The sequence below is a fragment of the Magnolia sinica genome, chromosome 3 (genome assembly GCF_029962835.1).
Source record: "Magnolia sinica isolate HGM2019 chromosome 3, MsV1, whole genome shotgun sequence".
NCBI classification, from domain to species: domain Eukaryota; kingdom Viridiplantae; phylum Streptophyta; class Magnoliopsida; order Magnoliales; family Magnoliaceae; genus Magnolia; species Magnolia sinica.
Genome location: NC_080575.1, coordinates 29,402,768 through 29,430,420, shown reverse-complemented (window position 1 = coordinate 29,430,420; position 27,653 = coordinate 29,402,768). Strand labels below are relative to the sequence as shown.

The following is a 27,653-nucleotide window of genomic DNA, read 5'->3' as shown; positions in this document are numbered from 1 at the left end:
ATCTGTTGATTTATCGTAGACTTCGGGCATGATAAATGTTTTGAATTCCCTACGATCAATACTTTGATGCTTTATGAGGTAACCAATTCAATTGAAGTTCAATTTTATTTTGAGATTATGAGTGATGATTTAACTACTCTATTATCCGGTTAGATAGGATAGGACTTCAATTCCGGTTAAGTAATCCAATTGAATGAATTGAATTAGCATTAAGATATAGCTATAAGTGGATCCTTGGCGCTCTAGTACTTTATCTATAATAATTTCTCTCATAATTACTCTTTAAATCAAATTCCATTGCTTAATTTAGATTATATTTCTAGTTTTAAAGTATTCAAAAATTGTACAATTGCAAGTCCTTATGAGTTCGAGCTCGGTCTCACCGTGTTATTACTACATCGTAGCCCTACACTTGGAGTTTATTCAAACAGGGTGCTATGCAAAAGAACTTATCAATTAAGGCATATTAACATCACCCAAATTAAGAGATTGCGATTGCCGAAGTAGTAGCTAAAAAACCACTCATATGCTCGGCGCTGGTCAAGGCGGAATCGACCGTGTCGACCACATAAAAGGCCCAAAAAGTTTACACTTTTGATATCATTGGGGCTGATGAGTTATTTGAAATTCTGTTGACCGAAAAGTTCATCAAGATTCTCATAAATCATAAGATACCTTTAGCCGAAGAAATACAAAAAATTAAATGTTGTAATTGGCACGGGACTCATTCTCATTCAACTAACAAATGTGTTGAATTCAGGAACAAGGTCCAAGATAATATTGACCGTGGGCTGCTGAAGTTCCTCGAGAAGGGCAAGGAGGTGATGTTGATCGATACATATCCATTCCTGCCTAATCTCAAGGTCAATATAGTTATGACAAATCTGAGAAAGGCTAGTCGACTGTGACCGAGGGTTGTTCTTGGCCCAATTAAACGTGAAAGTACACCATAATGGCCAGGGCAAGGGCAACGTCAATGTCCCTACTCTATCGCTAACCAGTCAAACCTGAGTCAGCAAGATGGTTGAGGCTCACAACTGTGCAACCAGTGTGCCATAGGAACATTATGGACGGGGAGTCCCTCCTCAACCAAGGTTGTAAGGCTAATATATGGTTCTGGGAAGGGTTGAAGGAAGCGGTCAACATTGGCCAGAGAGGATGCCTTCACCCTTTAATCGTTACTCTCAGGGCAGGGTGTTAAATCAAAGGATGGTTAAACCTCTATCAACCTAGAAGGGATTCTCAACCCAGAAGGGATTCTGGAAATGGGTCATGCGTAATAAATTCCCAGCAGTGTTAGAAGCATTGACTCGAACTCAAAAACGTTGTTGGCAGAGGCATAGGGCGGCCATGAAGAGAGAGTCAGCAAGGATCAAGGACGTACCCCAATAAAAAAAATGCAATGGCGACCGTTCTGGAGAGTCCTTTTATCTTGAGAATAGGTGGTCATTAACATGGTCGAAGCAGTTCTACCTCCTATTTCGCGTGATTAGGATGCTGACATTCTCGCCCAAACCTATGAATCGACTGGTCCAAAAGATAAAAACGACTGTGATAATCTATTCGATTATCTCAATGATGAATGTTTTCTAGGGGATGAGTGGTTAATGAACGAATTAGTAGCGACCAGTGAAGCATTGCAAGTGGTCTCACCTACGACCACATCATATGACGTTGTGGCCAACGAGAGTGCAGAGCATAATAAAAATCCCAATATGAAAGATAGCTTAAAAACACTAGGGGATAATGTTCGAGTTTGGAGATTGTGTTCGAAACATTGTCACCCATCATTTTCCATTGGAATATGGTATTTACTTTGCCTTTTAGTTTCCAGGCTAAGTCGGCCCAGCCAAGTAAGATGGTAGGCGATGTAGAGGGATTCAACCCTCCTATGGTGATACAACATGCTTCTTTTCCATCAGAGGAAACGATTAAAGGGAAACCTGGAATGCATGAAACAACGCAAGTAAACACCGTTACGGTGGAATCAGGAGCTACGTCAGAAAGAGTAGTCATAGAAAGACCCACTCACAGTATGATGTAGCATCTCAAGCCATTGTATATATCTGCTCACCTTGAAGGTTGCTTAGTCACCAAGATTCTGGTCGACAATGGGGTTGTTGTCAATCTTTGACCACTGAGAATGATGTCAAAATTGGGGAAGACAGCGGCCGACTTGATCCTATCAGAGGTCGTTGTTGGTAATTTCGTTGATCACGTTACAAATACTTATGGGGATCTACCAGTCAACCTGACCGTTGGGACTAAAATCGTGTTGGCCCCCATTTTTTATGGTTGATACCTCATCTACCTATAACTCTCTACTGGAAACGACTAGATCCATTCGTTTGCATGTATCCCACATCTCTGTACCAGTTCATAATTTTCTAGAATCAGGTTAAAGTTAAATTGGTTTTGGCCAATAATAAACCCTTCTTAGCCACTTCAGATGCAAATGAAGCTATTACTATGGTGAAGCGATAGGACCAATTCAGTTTATTAGATGGAATAAGCATGGCCGACCAACTAGAATATCTGTTAAAAAGAATCCAGACAGCATTCTGTAAGATATAACAGAAGTGATCCATCCGGTCGATAACCTGTTGAGGGACCACTACAAGAAAGAGGGTTTTTACTGATGAAACTTTTAGCGACGAAAGTTTTTTTCGTAGCTAAGAGTCACTTTTAGCGACAAATTTTTTTTTCGGTAAAGGCTGTATTTTTGAAAAAAATCAAAAAGTTTACTTTTAGCTACGCAAAATTTTCATAGCTAAAAAACGTGCCTGAGACTTTTAACTATGAAAAGTTTCGTCGCTAAAGGCTGTTAACAATTTTTTAATAAAATTCAAAAAGTTTACCTTTACTGAAGAACATTTTTGTCACTAAAGGTTGTTTTAAAAAATTTCAAAAAGTTTACTTTTAGCTATGAATATTTCTGTAGCTAAAAAACGTGGATAAGACTTTTAGCTACGAAAAGTTTCGTCGCTAAAGGCTGTTAACAATTTTTGAATAAAATTCAAAAAGTTTACTTGTACCGACGAACATTTTCGTCGCTAAAGGTTGTTTTAAAAAATTTCAAAAAGCTTACTTTTAGCTACGAATATTTTTGTAGCTAAAAAATGTGGATTAGAGTTTTAGCTATGAAAAGTTTCGTTGCTAAAGGCTGTTAACAATTTTTGAATAAAATTTAAAAAGATTACTTTTACCGATGAACAATCTCGTCGCTAAAGGTTGTTTTAAAAAAAATTTAAAAGTTTACTTTTAGCTATAAATATTTTTGAAGCTAAAAACATGGATTAGACTTTTAGCTACGAAAAGTTTCATCTCTAAAAGCTGTTAACAATTTTTGAATAAAATTCAAAAAGTTTACTTTTACTGACGAACAATTTCATTGCTAAAGGTTGTTTTATAAAATTTCAAAAAGTTTACTTTTAGCTACAAATATTTTCGTAGCTAAAAAATGTGGATGATACTTTTACCTACGAAACGTTTCGTCACTAAAGGTTGTTAATAGTTTTTGAAAAAAATTCAAAAAGTTTACTTTTACCGACAAAAATGTTCGTCGCTGAAGGTTGTTTTAAATTTTTGAAAGAATTTCGAAAAGTTTACTTTTACCTACGATACTTTTCGTAGCTACAAAATGTGTATGAGACTTTTACTTACGAATAGTTTTGTCACTACAAGTGTTAGATTTTTTGAGTTAGAAAAAGTACGTGGTGAGCTTTAGTGACGACACTTTTCATCGGTAAAAAGTAAAATAACACTTTTACCGATGAAAATGTTCATTGCTAAAAGTGTTTTGAAGTGGAAAATACCTTAGGAAGAGTTGTACCTATGAATGATTATTTCAAAATATTTTTACCTACGAAAATATTTGTAGGTAAAGAAACATGGATGAGACTTTTACCTACGAAATGTTTCGTAGGTAAAAAACCTGGAAGACACGTTTACCTACGAAATATTTCATAGGTAAAAGTTTCTTTTATTTTAAAAAATAAATATTCCAACACAAAATTCCTAATATACACCTGTTACAATATATTTCATCATATTCTTCCTGATATACACCTATTATATAATATATTTCATCATATTCACATTCACATCCATCTAAACCCAAACTACGTAAATCCATCCAAACATAAACTACATTCATCCAAACATAAACTACATCCATCTAAACAGAAACAATCTTATCCACATCACATTCATCCATGTATAAATATATGTAAGTTTAACATCATAAATAAAATACAAAAAATTATTCATAGCCTATTTCCTGGTGGGGCTCACAAAATTCAATGTGGTGAACACATCGCCGACTGTGCACACACACCTAGGTCCTTATTCATGCCTTAATGGTAGATTCAAAATAGTTTCAATACAAGATCACGAGTTCAAGTACCCATTGTGGTTGTAAGCGACTCTAGTGTGTGTGTGTTAAAAGAAAAAGAAAGAAAGAAAATGCTGATTTATCTTTTGGGTTGAGCATAATGGTACTTGGTGATTTTTCATCAGGTAGAAATTATTATTAGTTGTTTTTAGAAAGGTGAGATTAGACCACTTATAATTATATTAACATGATAAAATGTTGTACGTATATTTGAGCAGACACCACAAAATAAATAATCCTATGGGAAAAACAAATGAAAAGAGAGAAAACAATGTTGGTAAAAAATAAGTAAAAAACTTTTACCGACGATTTTTTTCGTAGGTAAAATATTTCACGATACTTTTACCTAAGAAAATTTTCATAGGTAAAAAACGTGGATGAGACTTTTACCTACGAAATGTTTCGTAGGTAACAAACGTGGATGATACTTTTACCTACAAAATTGTTTGTAGGTAAAAAACGTGGATGAGACTTTTACCTACGAAAAATTTCGTAGGTACAAATCTCTTTTTTTCCAATATTATAGAACAAAATTCCTGATATGCACCTGTTACAATATATTCTTCCTGATATACACCTGTTATATAATATATTTCATCATATTCACATTCACATCCATCTAAACCCAAACTACGTAAATCCATCCAAACATAAACTACATTCATCCAAACTACATCCATCCAAACACAAAAAATCGTATCCACATCACATTCATCCATGCATAAATACATATAAGTTTAACATCATAAATAAAATATAAAAAATTATTCAGAGCCTATTTCTTGGTGGGGCTCACAAAATTCAGTGTGGTGATTACATCGCCGACTGTGCACACACACATAGCTCCTTACTCATGCCTTCATGGTAGATTCAAAATAGTTTCAATACAAGATCACGAGTTCAAGTATCCATTGTGGCTGTAAGCGATTCTGGTGTGTGAGTGTGTGTTAAAAGGAAAAGAAAGAAAGAAAATGTTGATTTATCTTTTGGGTTGGGCCTAATGGTACTTAGTGATTTCTCATCAGGTAGAAACTATTATTAGTTGTTTTTAAAAAGGTGAGATTAGGTCACCTATAATTATATTAACATGATAAAATGTTGTACGTATATTTGATTAGACACCACAAAATAAACAATCCTATGGAAAAAAATAAATGAAAAGAGAGAGAGAGAGAGAGAGAGAGAGAGAGAGAGAACATATGAGAGGTGATCCTTATCTCATTTGATGGATTCAAGCTGCATGTGCCCTACCCAACTTCCTATAAGGAGAAGTTATATGGGTCTTGGAATAATGTTGGTGACAAATCCACCTTGTCTATTAATATTATCATATTGTGTTAGGACATGACTTTAAAAATGAGATAAATCCAAATCTCAAATAATCTATGCTATAAGATATAGTGGAGATGGAAATAGATGCATTGTGATGTTTGACTTCGAGTATGGTTGCCAACAAAGCAAGATTTACTTGTTTGTTGCCATGTGATTGGGCTATACATTATTACATCAATCGGGTTCAGGTTCAGGATCGGGTTTAGGTTTGGGTTAGGGAGTTGAGATTAGGATTAGGTGTAGGTTTAGGTTTATGGATTTGAGAATACATTTAGGTTTTAGGTTTAGGTTTAGGTTATAGGTTTTAGGTTTAGGTTAAGGTTAGGTTATAGGTTATAAGTTTAGGTTATAGGTTATAGGTTAAGGTTTAGGTTATATGTTAATGTTTAGGTTATAGGTTTTGGTTTAGGTTAAGGTTTTAGCTTTAGGTTTAGGTTAAAGTTTAGGTTTAGGTTATAAGTATAGGTTTAGGTTTAGGTTTAGGTTATAGGTTATAGGTTATAGGTTATAGCTTTAGGGAATTGAGAATAGGTTAAGGTTTAGGTTTAGGAAATCGGGTTCGGGTTCGGGTTCGGTATCGGGTTTAGGTTTCAGTTTTCAAGTTTAGGTTTTTGTTTAGGTTAGGGAGTTAAGATTAGGATTAGGTGTAGGTTTAGGTTTAGGGATTTGAGAATACATTTAGGCTTTAGGCTTTAGGTTTAGGTTTTAGTTTATAGGTTTAGGTTATAGGTTTAGGTTTAGGTTATAAGTGTAGGTTATAGGTTTAGGTTTAAGTTAGGTTATAGGTTAAGGTTTACGGAATTGAGAATAGGTTAAGGTTTAGGTTTAGGAAATCGGGTTCGGGTTTAGGTTTGGGTTTTCAAGTTTAGGTTTAGGCTAAGGAGTTGAGATTAGGATTAGGTGTAGGTTTAGGTTTAGGGATTTGAGAATACATTTAGGTTTTAGGTTTAGGTTTAGGTTTTAGTTTATATGTTTAGGTTTAGGTTTTAAGTTTAGGTTAAGGTTAGGTTATAGGTTATAAGTTTAGGTTATAGGTTATAGGTTATAGGTTATAGGTTATAGGTTAAGGTTTAGGTTATAGGTTTTGGTTTATGTTAAGGTTATAGGTTTTGGTTTAGGTTTAGGTTTAGGTTTTAGGTTTAGGTTTAGGTTATAGGTTTAGGTTATAGGTTTAGGTTAGGTTTAGGTTTAGGTTATAGATTATAGCTTTAGGGAATTGAAAATAGGTTAAGGTTTAGGTTTAGGAAATCGGGTTCGGGTTCGGGATCGGGTTTAGGTTTGGGTTTTCAAGTTTAGGTTTAGGTTTAGGCTAAGGAGTTGAGATTAGGATTAGGTGTAGGTTTAGGTTTAGGAATTTGGGAATAAATTTAGGTTTTAGGTTTAGGTTTTAGTTTATAGGTTTAGGTTATAGGTTTAGGTTAAGGTTAGGTTATAGGTTAAGGTTTAGGTATAGGTTATAGGTTTTGGTTTAGGTTTAGGTTTAGGTTTTAGGTTTAGGTTATAGTTATAGGTTTAGGTTAGGTTTAGGTTTAGCTTATAGGTGATAGCTTTAGGGAATTGAGAATAGGTTAAGATTTAGGTTTAGGAAATCGGTTCGGGTTTGGGATCGGGTTTAGCTTTGGGTTTTCAAATTTAGGCTTAGGTTAAGGAGTTGAGGATAGGATTAGGTGTAGGTTTAGGTTTAGGGATTTGAGAATACATTTAAGTTTTAGGTTTAGGTTTAGGTTTTAGTTTATATGTTTAAGTTATAGGTTTAGGTTTAGGGTTTAGCTTTAGGTTAGGTTAGGTTATAGGTTATAAGTTTAGGTTATAGGTTATAGGTTTTGGTTTAGGTTTAGGTTTAGGTTTTAGGTTTAGGTTAAGATTATAGGTTTAGGTTATAGGTTTAGGTTAGGTTTAGGTTTAGGTTATAGGTTATAGGTTATAGCTTTAGGGAATTGAGAATAGGTTAAGGTTTAGGTTTAGGAAATCAGGTTCGGGTTCAGGATCGGGTTTAGGTTTGGGTTTTTAAGTTTAGGTTTAGGCTAAGGAGTTAAGATTACGATTAGGTATAGGTTTAAGTTTAGGGATTTGAGAATACATTTAGGTTTTAGGTTTAGGTTTTAGATTTTAGTTTATAGGTTTAGGTTATAGGTTTAGGTTTTGGTTTTAGCTTTAGGTTAAGATTAGGTTATAGGTTATAAGTTTAGGTTATAGGTTAAGGTTTAGGTTATAGGTTTTGGTTTAGGTTAAGGTTTTAGGTTTAGGTTTTAGGTTTAGGTTAAGGTTATAGGTTTAGGTTATAGGTTAAGGTTATATCTTTAGGGAATTGAGAATAGGTTTAGGTTTAGGAAATCGGGTTCGGGTTCATGATCGGGTTTAGGCTTGGGTTTTCAAGTTTAGGTTAGGGAGTTGAGATTAGGATTAGGTGTAGGTTTAGGTTTAGGGATTTGAGAATACATTTAGGTTATAGGTTTAGGTTTAGGTTTTAAGTTTAGTTTAAGGTTAAGGTTAGGTTATAGGTTATAAGTTATAAGTTTAGGTTATAGGTTATAGGTTATAGGTTAAGGTTTAGGTTAAGGTTAAGGTTAGGTTATAGGTTATAAGTTTAGGTTATAGGTTATAGGTTATAAGTTAAGGTTTAGGTCATAGGTTTTGGTTACAGGTTTAGGTTTAGGTTAAGGTTTAGGTTTAGGTTATAGGTTTTGATTAAGGTTTAGGTTTAGGTTATAAGTTATAGCTTTAGGGAATTGAGAATAGGTTAAGGTTTAGGTTTAAGAAATCGGGTTCTGGTTCGAGATCGGGTTTAGGTTTGGGTTTTCAAGTTTAGGTTTAGGTTAAGGGGTTGAGATTAGGATTAGGTGTAGGTTTAGGTTTAAGAATTTGAGAATACATTTATGTTTTAGGTTTAGGTTATAGGTTATAGGTTATAGCTTTAGGGAATTGAGAATAGGTTAAGGTTTAGGTTTAGGAAATTGGGTTCGGGTCCGGGATTGGTTTAGGTTTGGGTTTTCAAGTTTAGGTTTAGGTTTAGGTTAAGGAGTTGAGATTAGGATTAAGTGTAGGTTTAGGTTTAGGGATTTGAGAATACATTAGGTTTTAGGTTTAGGTTTAGGTTAAGGTTATAGGTTTAGGTTTAGGTTAGGTTATAGGTTAAGGTTTAGGGAATTGAGAATAGGTTAAGGTTTAGGTTTAGGAAATCGGGTTCGGGTTTGGGTTTGGGTTTACGTTTAGGTTTTCAAGTTTAGGTTTAGGTTAGAGAGTTGAGATTAGGATTAGGTGTAGGTTTAGGTTTAGGGATTTGAGAATACATTTAGGTTTTAGGTTTTAGGTTTAGGTTAAGGTTATAGGTTTAGGTTATAGGTTGTAGGTTTAGGTTTAGGTTTAGGTTATAGGTTATCGCTTTAGGGAATTGAGAATAGGTTAAGGTTTAGGTTTAGGAAATCGGGTTCGGGTTTAGGTTTGGGTTTAGGTTATAGGTTATAGGTTTAGGTTTAGGTTTAGGTTTAGGTTAAAGTTAAGGTTCTAGGTTTAGGTTTGGGTTTAGGTTATAGGTTATAGGTTTAGGTTTAGGTTTAGGTTATAGGTTTAGGTTTGGGTTTAGGTTATAAGTTATAGGTTTAGGTTTAGGTTTAGGTTATAGGTTTAGGGATTTGAGAATAGGTTTAGGTTATAGGTTTAGGGATTTGAGAATAGGTTTAGGTTATAGGTTCTGGTTATAAGTTTAGGGATTTGAGAATAGGTTTAGCTTATAGGTTTAGGCTTAGGTTTAGGTTTAGGTTTAGGTCATAGGTTTAGGTTTAGGTTTAAGTTATAGGTTTAAGTTTATGTTTAGGGAATCAGGTTCAGTTTTGGGTTCGGATCGGGTTTAGGTTTTCTCTTGTATTATCTACTATTGAACCTAGTATTATCTACTACATACTAGTAACATACAACCAATATTGGGGCACCATACCATAAGCTATAAGAATTTCATGTCCCCCTAAACAAGGTATCCTCCATTGATAACATATATATATATTATAATTTTTTTATTTTCATTTACATTTGCAAATACATTCATCATCCATCTAAGAAAATTGAAATAAGTACTGTCACTCTATGACTAACAGTTGAAAAGGAAAATCATGCAAAAATAAGAATGAAAATAAATAACTAAAGACTATCTCACTCACAAAGGAAGAAGGGCTTTGCCTCGATCCAAAATCTATATCATCATTCAACTCAACAAACCTTTCAATTCCATCATCTTCCCTAGCTGTAGACTTCTCAGCATTGGATCTCTTCATCAGTCTACTTGCCTCTGAAGTAGCCTTCTCTACCAAATCTCTATCTATAACCTGATCCCATGTTAAGGCTATCACGAACAGAGGCGCACCAGTAAAACCAACAAACTGTAAAACAGAATAAGGAGAAGGAAAAAAATGGAGATGGTTCATCGATCTAGACTATTCAACTGACGGCCCCTGCCATTGATGGGTTTGTTTAAAAATCTTCAACATCACTGCCCTTTCTTCTAGGTCATTGTTGTATTTTCTCCAATAAATTTTTTTTGTTTAGGCCACTTATTCAACAATTAGGATCTTCCAACCCATTCCATGATAGGGCTCTTCAGTCAATGATGCAATTGATGGGTTTATTTAAAAATCTTCCAAATCGATCACTACCCTTTCTTCTAGGTCATTGTTGTATTTCTCCATTTTTTTTAAAAAATGTTTAGACCACTAATTCAACAACTAGGATCTTCCAACCCATTCCATGACAGGGCTCATCAATCAATGATGCAATGGGCCAAGATGGATCATCTATGACTTCTAAACCACAACCATCATAAAGTAGCTCACTCGATCATCATTCATGATCACCCTAAACAACAAATATTGTGACCAAAATTATTTGTAGCTAGCCTCCACAACTTGGAGAGAAGAAATCTATAACAACAAGTTTGTTTCCTGCATTTAATAAGGAATCGACGAGAGCTTGTGCAGATTCGATCTCTTTCATATTGGGTTGAAGCCCCTTTTTCCCACCATTTCATAGCTTTGGCAATACCAAAGCTCATCTGCAATTGCAAGAAAGAATAAGAAATAGAAAGATGAAATCTGATATTGGAAGCCTTGAAGGTGGATATATGAAAAAGAAAGAAACAAAGAACTTCAAACATTTGCAAATTGCAATTACATTATAATAAATGGAGAATAAAAAATAAAAAAAATTGAAAAAAATGGTTTCAAAAGCTATGAATTTTGGTATGATCATAGAAACAAATAAATGCCAAAACCAACAAAACTGCCCCTAAAAAAACCATAAAGATATAATATTGAAATATCTGAACTATAATAGAATATTATATATGTTGAGATAAGGGAAAAATAACAATCAAAAAAGAAATTTGAAAGCTTTGTAATTTAAAATGACAAATGAAGAGAGATTGCTAACAGCTCAATTTTTTTAAAAAATGGATATTGAAAGCATTAGCTTTAAGTAGAATTATAGACAAAACTCAAAAAAAAAAAGAAGCCCAAAACTCCTAGCATTTAGGACCAAAACATACTACTGCAGAATCTTCTAGCATTTAGGACCAAAACATATAGAGGAAGGTTGTAATAAATAGCCCAAAACTCCTCAATCCGCGATAGAAATAACCCATTTAGTCAATAACTTGCATAAAAAATGACTTGAATTTGACTTCAAGAATTAGTGGATCCAAAATGATCTCTATTTCCTAAATTATGGTCCACCTAGTAATTAGATCTTCTTCATTTTTGGGATGATGTCCCAAAATAATCTAAAAACACGGATGGACAGGGTCGATACAAAATACACACATCAAGGCAGATTACACCCTGGAAATCATTTCTAGTAAGGGTTTGACAGCCATGCCTTGCAAAAGTTGGTCGCATCATATAAATCACTGTGAATTCAGAGGTTTTATGCATGATTTTACACCGTCCCCTATGGTGTGGCCCACCTACATCTTGGATTGACCAACTTTTAGGATCTATGGTGAAAATGTGATGGCACATCTAGTTGAATTTGATGATTTTTGTCCCACTTTGAAATTAGTTAGTACAAGTCAAGCACTCCATGTGCCCAGACAAATCAGGCTAACTTAGTCCTTGTAATTTCTGGTATCTAACAAAAACTCAGATTCATTTCACCTCAGCCGAGTCAGATCAACTCTAAATCTTGTCTCTGTTTATATTTAACTCTAATATTTAGTGTAACCGAAGATTCCCTTTAGCTTCCTCTTAGGTCCCTTCAGCTTCCTCTTAGATCAACTCTAAATCTTGTCTCTGTTCCTCACACGTCACACTTCTCAATCAGCTAGCCACATTTTCTTATCATGAAAAAATAATGGAGCGTAATCATTCCATTCCACTTGCATCACAAGACATTGAACAATAAAGCTTCATTTATTAAAGGCAAAAAGGTAGTAGCATGATGAAACTACTACATAAGAAAAAACTCAAGCTTCACCATCTATACTAAATTCAGGATAGGAAGATTGAAACTTCAGCCCAAATCAACATTGTAATTCTAAATTTTAAGTGTTGGGATGTAGAACATATATAAATGATAGATGCCATATTTTATAGCAGAAAAAAGATGGTTGACATAAAACTTGAATTTAAGGCCCATCATAAATTTCGTGTTTGAATTTATCAACCCACTGCCATAGGGTACATGGACACCATTAAAAACTTCCTAGGGTCCAATGTAAGGTTTATTTGCCATCCAACCCTAAATCCCTAAATCCCCAAATCCCTAAATCAGTATTGAGATTGAGAGAGATTGAGAGAGAGAGAGAGAGAGCAATACCTCACGGTCAGCCGAGCTTCAGAGAGAGAGAGAGAGAGAGAGGGCATGAGTGGGTAGGGCGTTCGGCAACGGTCAGCGAGAGAGAGGAAGAGAGATACAGAGAGAGAGAGAGAGAGAGGAGGTGGAGGATGCGAGAGAGACAGAGGGGACAGGGTGGAGAGATTAGAGAGAGAGAGAGGAAGAGAGAGCCGGCGAGAGAGAGTAGGGAGAGGATGCGCTCGCACTGGAGGTGCTAGAGAGACAGAGAGGGGGGGAGAGTGGCTTTGGGAGTAGGGCGTCTCTTAGACGCCCTACTTTGACTGACATCACCAAGTTCTATGGGCCCCACTATGATGTATTTGTTATATCCATGTCATCCATCCATTTTGAGATATCATTTTAAGTCATGAGCCAGAGAATGAGGCAGATATAAATCTGTAGTGGACCCCACCATAGAAAATAGTGGGGAGAGTGATTCCCATCGTTGAACTTATCTTAAGGCCCATCATAATGATTATTTGAAATACAACCTGTTTAAAAGTTTAAAAATACTTGAAATAAGGGAAAACACAAATACCATCTTGAAATAAAACTTTTGTGGCCTTTAGAAGTTTTTAATGGTTAGCATCACTATCCCACTGTTTTTTGTGCTGGGGTCCACTGGAGCTTTAGATTTAACTCGTTCTTTGGATATTGCCCTAAAATGATCTCTCCAGGTGGATGGAAGGTGTGGATATAAAACATACATCATAGTGGTATATAAATATCAGGTGGACCCAACACAGGTGATTTTATAATTTATATATATATATATATATATATATATATATATATATATATATATATATATATAATTTATATATATATATGGGAAAAGGTTTCATATGCACCAAAAATTCAGGTGGGCCCCACCAAGTGATTTTATATGTTTTAGGCATTTCTTCACATGATTTTAGATGGTATGGCCCACCTAAGTTCCGTATATGGTTGATTTTTGGGATATCCCATAATTTAAAGGGGGCCCATCAAATGCACGGTGTTGATGGTCGACACGCATCACAGTGGGGCCCACACAGCTTGACCTCATGGGAAGTTCCCATGAGCTCGACCGTACAGAACCTTTTCCCTATATACCTGACCCCACCCAACCCTAGCCCCCTTTCCCTTTCTTCTCTTTCTCTACCTGACGCACGCCCGCTTGACGCCCGACCACCAGAAAAGGGGGCTTTAGCCTTAGTTCAAAATTGTTGGTGTACTGCCAAGGTTAAATACCAATTCTTCAAGAACACACAAGTATAATAAGTTGGGGCTTTTTATCCTACGGATTTGGGACGCCTTTCAATGATCAAAAGACTTCCAGTGTCAGCAACTTTTCCAGTCACAGCATACTCACTCATAAAAGCCAAGAATTGAATTCAAAGTTGTTATCTATAAACATTAATAGCATATATAGTTTACTAGTCGTAAAATTACAACAACATCCTACCTTTGGGCCATTGTTAGTGCATGTCATCTGATCAAATTGATGAGACTTGGAAAACATGATGTTTGTAGAGGTATAAATCTATCCAAGGAAACTTGATCAGAATATTTGCCACAAGGTGCAAACCTTCTGCAGCTGCAACATGTAGAGGCATCCGTTCATCATAATTTTTTGAGTTTGGATCAACACTATTTTCAACAACTGTTTCAAAAGGTTGACATTGCTCTCTGTTACAACTTTATAAAGATTGTCCGACAACTTCCAAGTTCAAAATTACACCATTTTTTACAAGGAGAGTTGCAACTTTATCATGCCCAGCCATGACAACCTCCAACAAAGGAAGATTCCCAAACTTGTCTGCATTTTAAAATAATAAACTGCTTATTTATGAAGCATGCATTGAAATTAAAGACAATTTCATGAACCATTACAAAAAAAAAAAAAAAAAACAAAAAAAAAAACATGAGTGATATGTTGTTAGTAGTATCTTGATGCTTTTTAGACTAGATTGTATAGTATTTCATCAGCCTATTTGCTATAAGCTATTTCAGAGCTCAGATTGTATAGTAGTAGTCTTCTGTAAGGTTCTGAATTTTCATGGTTTCTATTTCTTCAAACTTAGATTAAGCAAATGAGTTTTGTTAAGCACACGAATATTTGATTGGTATAAATAAGCATTGGAGCCCACATATGATAATATGGGGTCCAACGTCCTACCTATTTAAATCCATCGACATGTGGCTGCTTATTGGCCACGTGCTTAATTATGGATACTGGAAGTAAGAAAACAAGGGAGGACAGACGAACATACTACTGGATCTGCAATCTTCGAATGATTTTTGCAATCCAAAACTCATCCTGATTCTTGCAATCTTTACTTTAATTTGTGGGTTTTTGTTTTGTCTTTCTTGTCTTTGTTTTATTTTTGGGTGTCTATTTTATTCGGCTTCGTCTTGTGACTGGCTGCAGCTCTAAGTTTGGGAGATGGCGAGAGGGTCACTTCCTGAGTTACCCTTTATTCCTTTTGGCTTTAGTAAATAATAAAATTCCGTCATCATTCACAAAAGAGTTGATGACTTAACAAGTGTGGAGAAACCATGTGAATTACCTGACATGGGATTTGATGCACCCGAATAAATGACCCAAGGTTTTGAAATCATAACTGATTTCAAATCAATCATAGTTGATTTTAGATGGTAAAAGCTTAACTGCTTAAGATGGTAAAAGCTTAATTATATTAAAAGCAAATCTTAGGAAATAATCCTCAAAATCTTCAATCACATCTTTAAATTAGCCTCCATATGTTCTATCACATCTCCCCATATCTCCCACAAATAGTAAATTGCAATTCTTGGTATTTAGGCTCCAAATCTTTAAATAAATAATTCAAAATCAATACTGCTTGGCCCTATGGTGGGTTGTGGGCTTGTATCATTTCCCCCGGTTTGGAAAGAACTCGACTCTAGTGAGTTAGACACTTCATACAAGTAGTAGAGGTTCAAATCCAATCATTTCAATCCATTGCTTGTGATCTATGTGCATTCAGAATAAAGCTTGTTCTTCCATTTCACCAACCATTGCTTGTATTGGCCCCTTCGAGTGTCATTAGTATACATGTGCAACACATTAGTTTTGAATGCGGCTAAAACTGGGTTTGACCCCTCATCGAAGTGGGACACAAATGAAATTGCTGGGTAGTACGTTGGGTCTATACGCCTCAAGATCGTACCAATTTACCTTAAAAAATTCATATGTTTTTTTTTTTCAAGTAAAAAATAGTACAGAATGAGTGTATATTTATTTTAGGATTATCCAAATCTCATGTGAACCCCACCACAGAAACAGTTGTGACTAGTTTAATGAACTCATGGGCTGTTTGCCTATTTCTAATGGTGTGGTCCACCAAAGATGGATTCTTTTTATACATTTATTTATTAATATATTAAGGTGGGCCACATATGGATTCTTTTTATGCATTTATTTATTAATATATTAAGGTGGGCAGGCACAAATCTTATGCTAAAATGCTCCCTTGGATTCTTTTAATGCATTTATTTTTAAATTTTTATTTAATTATTTTCATGCATTTGAATTCTAAAAATTGGACGATAATGATAATTCTAATTTTGGGCCCCACCGTGAACTTCTCATACGATCGAGCTGTGTGGGCCCCATTGTGATGGGTGTCAAACATCTACCCAATCAGTCAGATACACCATTCCATGGTGGGCCCGGGGCTTAAAAATCAAGTCAATCCATGACTTTTTTGGGCCACACCACATACAAAAGTTGAGAGGGGTTACCCTCCATTAAAATATTCATAATCATTTATTGGGACCACCGAGATGTGGTTCATAAATCCAGCCCATCCATTATGTGTGTCCCACTTGGATGAGGAGTCAGACCAAGTTTCATATGCATCAAAACTTTAGGTGGGCTCCACCAAGTAATTTTATATGTTTTAGGCATTTCTTCACATGATTTTAGATGGTGTGGTCCACTTGGGCCTTCAATCTACCTAAAATTTGAGATCATAGACTAAAAAATATTATTAAAATTAATGAACGGCATAGATAAACCACAGACATCATGGTGGGCCCCACGGAGCCCCTGACAGGACCGTCCATACCACATTACAGAAATTCGACGCCCAGGATGGGCGTGCCCTTAAAACAGAGCCGCGCCCATCCAAAACCTCAATCCTCTCTCTCTCTCTCTCTCTCTCTCTCTCTCTCTCTTCGTCCCCTAACCCTCTCTCTTGACCGATCTCTGCTCCTAATTCTCCTTTTTCCCTACCTCACCAGCTCCATCTCTCTCATTCTCATCCCTCTCTCTCAATGCATCTCCACCATCTCATTCTCCTCTCTCTCTCTCCAATGAAGCCGTGAAGGTCCTCCCCAAATCACAGCCCTTGCCCTTGTCAAAATCACAGCCCCTGCTCAAATCACCTACCCAAATCGCAATCCCAACTCGATCTCACTGCCGCTGTTGTAGAGGATAAACCCCCCTCAAATTTGCCTACCCCTACTGCTCCATCTTTCTCATTCTCCTCCCTTTCTCTACAATATCTCCGCTTTCTCTTCTATCTCTCTCCATTCCAGCAGCCGTGAAGATCCTACCCGAAGAAACACACGGCATTCGAAACCCTTCTCATATCTTTGAGGCATAGGTTTGATATCTTCTGTCACACCCCAAACCTGGAAATCGAATTAACAGGAATCCTGATCGCCGAATCCGGGGCCGACAACCTTCGTAGTACCCCATTCTCGGCTCCCGTCGTCCATACACCAGATTTCGATCTTGGGATCCTACAAGGAGGATTTTTTTTTTCAATGTACATTTAACTCGTAATAAGCATAACCACAAGTTTACCCAAATCACAAGGCAACATCATCATCACATATCCACTAATATAATCATTTGAGTACAATGCTGAAAGGGAAATACATGAATCGAAAATCAAGCTCCAGAAGACCGCTGCACGCTCCAAGCTCAACACTGCTGCAACCTAACATCACCTGCACGCATCTATTGTGCATAAGCTTATAGAAAGCTTAGAGGGTGGTGTAAGTGTGTGTACAAGATAAGTGTCAAGTATTCAACATAATGACATCATCATACAACACCGGAAATACCAGTAATCCATAAATCATACAATATCGAAATAAGCAGAAATATTGATAAGATCATGAATTATTAGAGTAAGCAGAAATATTGACAAGATCATAAATCATACAATAACAGAGTAAGCGGAAATACGGATAAGTCCATGAGTCAATCAATATCAGAATACGCAATATAGAACAACTATGCAAATAAGGAGTCATAAAGAGCCAAATATCAGATGCTAAAGATGCGATGCAATATATAATTCTTAATGAGTTCACGAATAGCGTCAGCCGTATCTAGACCATATAAATGCAGAAACACAGTAACCCAAAATACCACATGCCGTGGATGTGATGCCATATGCGGTGCGAATGGAATGACCATGCTGGAGTGTGAAGTCGGGATAATAGTACGTAGTATCACAGGCTATAGGGGTCTATTACAAGAGACTTCTATCCAAACTAGTCCCATACCTAAATTTGGATAGTCAGACTCAATGTGGTAAACTCCTAATCTCAAGTTAGTCGTGCACCCCAACTGAAATCTTGGCTATTGCGAAGGCACACGTAATAAATAATTGCGCACCATTAGCCCGAGTGGATAGTGAATGAATGAATGAATGAGCATGCAATTCCTTCTCAATAAGTCCACAGATCAGTACAGTTCATCTTTGGGATCATCACCGGGGTCTATTACACTCTACGCCAGCTTGCCGCCCCTATCCGAGCACACAACTGGGTAAGTGGAAGAGACCTTACTATCTGCCTGCCAATATCGGGCCTGACTCATCGATAGCGGACTCATTCCTCAGGTTGGTTAAACTCAACTTAGATGTTGCCCCCTCACTCAGGCGAGTAAGGTCACACCCCTTTCCAACCGACCACGACACAGTAGAAGACGCGACCTACTGATATACGGCCCTTATGCGCCCATGCATCTATTCAGTCTAGACGTTGGAGTAACCTCTAGTACCAAGAGATTTTAGGAATTTTTACCCAGGGACATCTATGACACCCGTATGCTAGAACCAAACATTTTCAGTATCCCATCCGGTCATCCATGACATGCCTGTGGAGGCTACGACCCTGATGTCGCTAGGGCATATAGTAATCACAACACATAATGCAAGATGCATGAGTCATACAATCCAGTCATGCATCAATCCTGCGCATACCGTGTGCTCATGTGAGATATCCTCTGCATATCAGGGAGTCTCATAATAACCTACCTAATGACATATGCAATGGTCAACCATATCTCATAGCAAACATGTAGATGATGCGTATGGGCATGTATTATGATGTTATGCTATCACATACTCATAGTCGGTGTCAATAATCGACATCAACAATCGGCCTCGACAATGTAAACATTTAACCAACATTGCTCCCAAGGAATGGCCCACATAAAGCTTAACATATAGTGGACCCATGGCTTCGCACAAGGGCCTAATCGGCAATCGGTCATGATAATCGGGATCGATCGATAATCAGAATAGACAAATCGGTCACGTCAATCAGAATCAGTAATCGGTCACGATAATCGAAATTGATCGATAATCAGAATGGATAAATCGATCACGTCGATCGGAATCGATAATCGGTCACGACAATCGAAATCGATCGATAATCAGAATCAGTAAATCGATCACGTCAATCGGGATTGATTGATAATCAGAATCGATAAATTGATCATGTCAATCAGAATCAGCAATCGGTCATGTCAATCGGAATCGACAATCGGTCATGGTAATCGAAATCGATCGATAATCAGAATCAACAAATCGGTCACGTCAATCGGAATCGATCAATAATCAGAATTAGCAAATCGGTCACATCGATCGAAATCGACAATCAGTCACGACAATTGAAATCGATCGATAATCAGAATCGGTAAATCGGTCACGTCATTCGGGATCGATCGATAATCAGAATCGATAAATCGGTCACGTCAATCAGAATAGGCAATCGGTCACGTCAATCAGAATCAGCAATCGGTCATGGTAATCGAAATTGATCGATAATCTAAATCAGCAAATCGGTCACGTTAATCAAAATCAACAATCGGTCACGACATACTGAATCAGCCTCGTCAATCGGACTCGGCCTTGACAATCAAAATTGGAATCGGCGCCGTTAATCGGACTCGGCCTTGACAATCAGAATTGGAATCAGCCTCGTCAATCGGACTCGGCCTCAATAATCAGAATCGGCCTCCATAATCGGAATCGGCATCGACACAAGGCAGGGTCCATAGATGGACGGTCGATGATGGATCAAACAATATCAATGGGGCTCAAGCGTTTGGGTTAACCCACTAGAGAACGATGAGAATGGGCCTATCCAAGCTTAAGGGAAGGTCACAATGTGGACATTTAACCAACATTGCTCCCAAGGAGTGGCCCACATAGAGCCAAAACATATAGTGGGCCCATGGCCTCACACAAGGGCCTAATAATATACATCATCATGGGCCTCACCAAAGGTCAAGAACACATCACAGTGGGCTGCATGATATGGGCCGCACTAATGGGCCTTATACACACCAGGTGGGCTGCATCAATGGGCATAATACCATGGGCTTCAAATACACAACAAGTGAGCCTCATGGGTGGGTCACAAATACATCAAGGTGGGCCTCACAGATGGGCCACAAGTACGTCGAGGTGAGCCTCATGGATGGGCCACAAATATATTAAGGTGGGCCTTATGGATGGGCCATAAACACATCAAAGGTGGACCTCATGGATGGGCCATAAACACATAAAAAGTGGGCCTCATATACACCAAGTGGACCGCATCAACGGACCGCACCAATGGGCCCATATACATCAAGTGGGTCGTATCATGTGGGCCACACTAATGGGCCGTATATCCATCACAAGTGGGCCCTCACAGCAAATGGGCCCCACCAGATGGTCGGCATGGATATATAATGCATACATCAAAGGTGGGTCACACGTCTCACGGACAGAGTGGATAAAACATACATTATGGTGGTCCCCCGTCCTTAGATGGCGTGGATGAAATCATATATCAAGGTGGACTGCACGTCCATCAAAATGGACAGACAATGTGAATACAACACATCATTAAGGTAGACCCACCATCCTAGATAGATGGACGAAGCTGATAAAGTACATAAATCATGGTGGGCCACAATGGACAGCCTGGTTGATCAGTTGAACGGCGTGGAGAACACATATACATCAGAGTGGATTTCCACCGTCCAGGGATCCTGGATGGTGTGAATAAAATGCATACACTGGTGGGTCCTACAGTCCTATCCATCTGGACTTTATGGATTAAGACCCATACACCACGGTGACCCTTGCACAACACCATCCAGTAATGGACGGTGCAGATGCAACACATAAAAAAATCAGGTGGGCTCACACCGTTTGGAAGGTGTGGGTGCATAGCATGGTGTGGTCCACACCGTTCAAATGGACGGTGTGGATATACAACGAGGTGGGTCCCACACATATACAACGATTATATATGTATATATAAAAATATCTTTTAATATTATATTAATATAAGTTCAAACGTCGTATATAAAAATATCTTTTAATATTATATTAATATAAGTTCAAACGTCCAGCCCCTCTATTCAACGGACGCTTGCGAGTGAAAACAGATGGACAATGTTGATACAACACATGCATCATGTGAGTCCACACACACGTGGGTCCACGGTTTCAACGGTGGACGTTCACTCTCTACACTATTTTCTGCGGTGTGGTCCAGCTGATTATTAGATTTGCTTCATTTCTGACCCAAGCCTCAAGATGAGCTTGCCAAATGGATGGACGATTTGGATATGCAACACAAACATCAAGGTGTGACCCCACACTTGGGCAATGGACGGTGTGGAATCACACATACAAGTGGGCTTCACCGTCCAAAATGCTTGACGACATGAATAAGGCATATACATCAGAGTGGTCCCACGTCCAATGGACTGCACACGTGCAAAGGGATTTCACCGTCCAGAAAGTAGGACCATGTGGATGTGCAGACACATCAGGTGGGTCCCAGTGTCCAGCTACTGGGCGGTGTGGATATCACACATACATCACGTGGGCCCTACATGCAGCTGGACAGCGTGGGTATGAACACATACATGATGTAGGTTCCACAGCTGCTGGACTGACGTCCAGTAGCACCCTCTGATGAACAGTGTGGATACAGCACATAACCAAGGTGCGGTCCACGTGAGTGGGCCACCCCACTCAAAGGACTAAGTGGGTATTAAAACCCCTATTCAAACAGGCCTGATGGCAGGTGGTCTTCCTGGCCATTGGATCTGCCCAACAAGCAGTATCACATGAGCTGAAGATGGATGGTGAGGATATACTACATACACCAAGGTGGGGTCCACGCATGTGGACCACCCGGCACATCCACCCATCAAGTGGGCTCCATCATCCCAGCTAGACGAGTGGATGAAACACAAAAAAAAAAAATCAGGTGGGCCACACGATCATCACAAAAGGGATAGAGAGAAAGAGAGAAAATCGGTTGGTGGAGGGACCCCGCCATTATGGGTCCCTCTTTAATACAACACATACATCAAGATGGGTCCCACATATGTGGGCCCTTAAATAAAAAATCAAATAAATAAAATCACCCACCTCGAGGTCTCTTCTTTCTTCTTCCGCCAATGCGTGATAGAGTCTCAAAGAGACAATTTCAACGGTGGAGATGATCATTGGATGGTGGAGATGGGAGATAGGGAGGTGGGCCACACTAGCTCTCTCATGGGAGCCATGGACGTGGGTTGCTCCATGGAGGGATTGCTTGGAGAAAAAGAGATGAGAGAGAGAGTGATGTAAGAGAAGTGATGGGAGAGAGATGGCGAGTGAGTGATGGGTGATGGGGAGAGTTGACTTTGGGGATGGGTAGTTGTACTTGGGGATGGGTGTGAGTGATGGGAGTGATGTGTACTTGATTGATGGGAGTGATGGGATGTATCGTAGAGATTCCCTTAGTATTTGCAACGTGCAACATTTTTCTCAAACTGAATGCGGGCCCACATTTCCTGGCCTGGGTATCGCCTCGGTGAACGAGACGTGGCATCGGAACCGCGACGACGGCGCGGTCGCTAGGGTACAAGTCTCGGGTTGAGCCGACTCTGAAATGCGGGATACGACTTAGGGTCATGCGCAAATACGGATTACAGGTCACGGGTTGTTGAAATTTGATTGGGAGGACCGCGAAAGCCTATGGAATAGTATGGTCTAAGACACGAGCCTTACATCTTCCTCTCTTTATGTCTCTTTTACTGTCTTTCAGATTTGATGCATGCTAACTGTTTGATGATATGGCATGCTATTTTGTTTGATGAAATGGCTGGATGAAATGGCATGATTTGCTAAGCCCATATGTGTCTATACACCGCCAAATATACCAGCATGGCAAACATGTGCAATTTTTAAGCCATCCATGAGAAGAATACCACTATGTAGATTCCATATCCAAAGAACTAGGTTAATCCACTAGTCAGGTGGGTCGTAATCAACAGAACAAATGTATGGTTGTGAAAATATCATTGCAAATTTCTGACCCATCAACTTATTTCTAATATGAAGGCACATCTATTGAATAGACCACCTTTATCTTCAGTCAGAAATATCTACATGGTGAGGTCCACCTGATGACTTAGATATTTCACTTGTCTACCACGTCTGACTTATATGGTGGCGTGTGCATAGGTTGACTTGTACATGCTTGTGGTAATAGGAAGCTTTCCAACCCTAATCCCAACTAATTGCGGTTGGCAACATGAATTTTTATTCTCTACCATTCCACTCTATTAAGGGCCTAAACTTCAATTAGATGGTAGGTCAAAAGTCTTTTCTCAATACCTCAATGCACATACTTTTAGGCCTTTCCCTTACTCCAGGTAAACCGTTGAGTTCTTGAATTTTGTGGTCTAATAATACCATTGCCATAAGCATAAGCATAACCTCATGAAAACATGTTTTTGTTTTTTTTTTTGTTAAATAGCCACTATAAGGTAGGATACAACTTGCCTAAGCCACAAAGTACTAGAATATGGCCACATCCACAGTACAAGTGGCATGAATGCACAACAATTCATAAGGTCAAAATCATGGGCGCCATTGTGGATAGAGCATTGTCTAAGAACCACAGTGATCAGATGATTTAATAATCTGATTTCTGAAATCATTGAATTAGGACCACAGTGGAGGCATTCTCCACCTACTGTTAGAGTGGAGCAGATGTAATGAATACTGTTATTTTTGTTCTGCTATACATTTAATGTATGAGTTTGTGCCATTTTTGTAGGTCAATGGAAGAAAAAGAACTTGCCAGAATTTGGTACTGTCACTCAATGCATTGCACCTCAAAGAGTCAATGACCAATGCTTGATAAATGTTGTTTTGAAGATAAATGCCAAAGTGAGCTGTCACTGAAATATCATGTCCCTTCTCTATGGACTTTCAGGTGTGATCTCTCTGTCTAGCTGACAACCTCCTTTCATTTCTTTTCAACAGCTTGGTGGAATGAATTCCTTACTTGCAGTTGAACACTCACTTTCCATTCCCCTAATTTCTGAAGTTCCCACAATCATCCTCGAGATGGATGTATCACATGGTTCCCCAAGCCAGTCCGACGTGCCGTCAATTGTGGTGGTAAGATAAGATGTATGATTTTCCTTTTCAACTGTTAGTCATAAAGTGATAGTACTTGTTTCAATTTTCTTGGATGGATGATGAATGTATTTGCCAATATAAATGAAAATAAAGAACTTATAATATATACATGAAATTCTTGTAACTTATGGTATGGTGCCCCAATGTTGGTTGTATGTTACTAGTATGTAGTAGATAATACTAGGTTCAATAGTAGATAATACTAGAGAATACATAAACCCGATCCGAACCCGAAACTGAACCTGATTCCCTAAACCTAGACCTAAACCTATAGCCTAAACCTAAACCTATGACCTAAACCTATACCTAAAACCTAAATGTATTCTCAAATCCCTAAACCTATAACCTAAACCTATAACCTTAACTTAAACTTAAAACCTAACCTAAACGTTAACCTATAACCTATAACCTAAACCTAAACCTCTATAACCTTAACCTTAACTTATAACCTTAACCTAAACTCATAACCTTAACCTAAACCTATTCTTAAATCTCAAAACCTATACTTATAACTTAAACCTAAACCTATACTCATAACCTTAACCTAAACTTATAACCTTAACCTAAACCTATTCTCAAATCCCAAAACCTATACTTATAAACTAAACCTAAACCTTAACCTTAACCTATATAACCTATACTTACAACCTTAACCTAAACTTATAACCTTAACCTAAACCTATTCTCAAATCTCAAAAAATATACTTATAACCTAAACCTAAACCTTAACCTATAACCTAAACCTATACTTATAACCTTAACCAAAACCTATTCTCAAATCCCAAAAATTATACTTATAACCTAAACCTAAACCTTAACCTAAACCTATAACCTTTACTTACAACCTTAACCTAAACTTATAACATTAACCTAAACCTATTCTCAAATCTCAAAACCTATACTTATAACCTAAACCTAAACCTTAACCCATAACCTAAACCTATACTTATAACCTTAACCTAAACCTATTCTCAAATCCCAAAACCTAAAACCTAAACCTAACCTATAACCTAAACCTATACTTATAACCTTAACCTAAACTTATAACCTTAACCTAAACCTATTCTCAATTCCCAAAACCTATACTTATAACCTAAACCTAAACCTATGCTTATAACCTATAACATATAACCTAAACTTAAATCTAAACCTTAACCTATAATCCAAACCTTAACCTATAACCTAAACATATAACTTATAACCTAAAACCTAAACCCAAATCTAAACCCGATCCTGAACCCGAACCCAATTTCCTGTACCTTAACCTTAACCTATTCTCAATTCCCTAAAGCTATAGCTTATAACCTAAACTTAAACCTATAACCTATAACCTAAACTACCTTAACCTAAACCTATAACCTAAACCTAAACCTAAAACCTAAATGTATTCTCAAATCCCTAAACCTATAACCTTAACCTAAACTTAAAACCTAACCTAAACCTTAACCTATAACCTATAACCTAAACCTAAACCTAAACCTAAACCTTAACCTTAACCTATAACCTAAACTTATAACCTTAACCTAAACTCATAACCTTAACCTAAACCTATTCTCAAATCCCAAAACCTATACTTATAACCTAAACCTAAACCTTAACCTATAACCTAAACCTATACTTAACCTTAACCTAAACCTATTCTCAAATCCCAAACCTATACTTATAACCTTAACCTAAACTTATAACCTTAACCTAAACCTATTCTCAAATCCCAAAACCTATACTTATAACCTAAACCTAAACCTTAACCTATAACCTGAACCTATACTTATAACCTTAACCTAAACCTCCCAAAACCTATACTTATAACCTAAACCTAAACCTTAACCTATAACCTAAACCTATACTTGTAACCTTAACCTAAACTTATAACCTTAACCTAAACCTATTCTCAAATCCCAAAACCTATAACCTAAACTCAATTCCCTAAACCTTAACCTATGACCTAAACTCAATTCCCTAAACCTTAACCTATAACTTATAACCTAAACCTATAACCTATAACCTAAAATCAATTCCCTAAATCTTAACCTATAACCTATAACCTATAACCTTATAACCTATAACCTAAACCTATAACCTATAACATAAACTCAATTCCCTAAACCTTAACTCTAAACCTAACCTAAACCTAAACCTATAACCTACACTTATAACCTAGCTATAATCTAAGCTTAAAACCTAAACTTAAAACCTAAACGTAAACCCGATCCCGAACCCGAACCCGATTTCCTAAACCTAAACCTTAACGTATTCTCAAATCTTTAAACCTAAACCTACACCTAATCCTAATCTCAACTCCCTAACCTAAACCTAAACCTAAACTTATACCTATTCTCAATTCCCTAAACTTAAACATATAACCTACACCTATAACTTAGCCTAATCTTAAAGCTATTTCCGTAAACTGACTCTAGTCTTTTCAACGGAGATTGTACACAGATCATGAAGATTATACACATGTGGCCCATCTGATGCCGAGACAACTTGATTTTCAGGCCATGGCACATGCTTACTTAGCCCACCTAATTATCAAAGGCTGAGATTTTGTACACAGATGCCACATTGGCTAGCTGTTGGCAAAATAGCCCAGGTAATCATATCAATGCACCTTCCTCAAAAGGTAGGGAGAAGAGTTTGTGAGCACTGGGGGGGTCCACTGCAGCCAATTTTTTGTAGTGGCCCATATGCAAGTGCCAAAAGCAATTTCCCTGCACAAGCCAAAGTGGACAACACGTACGCAACTTCCCAACCATTTATCAAGCGGTCACCATAGTGAATGCCCCCCTGCCCAAAAGTCAGACCATCCCACTCATCAAGAGGGATGAACGTGCATCATGTGGACCGGCGCTTATCATCTTAACCATCCATTCTTCACACATGTGACCAACTTGATAAGTAGACCATTCCGATTTGTGTGATAGCTAGGGCACATGCACTATATTGATGGCTTGCAAACTGGCGTCCGCAAGAAGCATACCATTTCCCCAATGCAAATTCTTTGGGAGATGATCATGTGAATGCGCTCAGGTTGATGATCATACAACTCCTATTGCTTGAATCCTTTGGAAGATGCAATTATAGCCATTTCAGATCTGAGCATACCATTTCCCCTATGCAAATTCTGAGCATACCATTTCCCCTCTGCAAATTCTATTCCTTTTGCATAAGGGAAATGGTATGCTCAGATCTGAAATGGCTATAATTGCATCTCCCAAAGGCTTCAAGCAATAGGAGTTTGATGACGTTCTGGATAGCAGCAACTCTACTGATCTGTCTGCCATTTATGATTTTGGGAACACTTTGTGAGCAATTAATTGCTTTATCCTTCATGGTGAAGAAGGTTCACTTCCCAATTTGGAGAAGTCCCAATC

The 27,653-nt window shown here is 37.7% G+C and overlaps 1 long non-coding RNA gene across 1 annotated transcript; it reads right to left on the bottom strand.

The window, feature by feature from the left end:
- Positions 1 to 9,682: 9,682 nt before the first annotated feature.
- On the bottom strand, positions 9,683 to 11,212 carry LOC131241492 (uncharacterized). The gene is made up of 2 exons (XR_009169064.1): positions 10,621 to 11,212; positions 9,683 to 9,997 (listed from the first exon to the last, which is right to left on the bottom strand). It is a non-coding gene; the product is annotated as an uncharacterized LOC131241492 (long non-coding RNA).
- Positions 11,213 to 27,653: the final 16,441 nt, after the last annotated feature.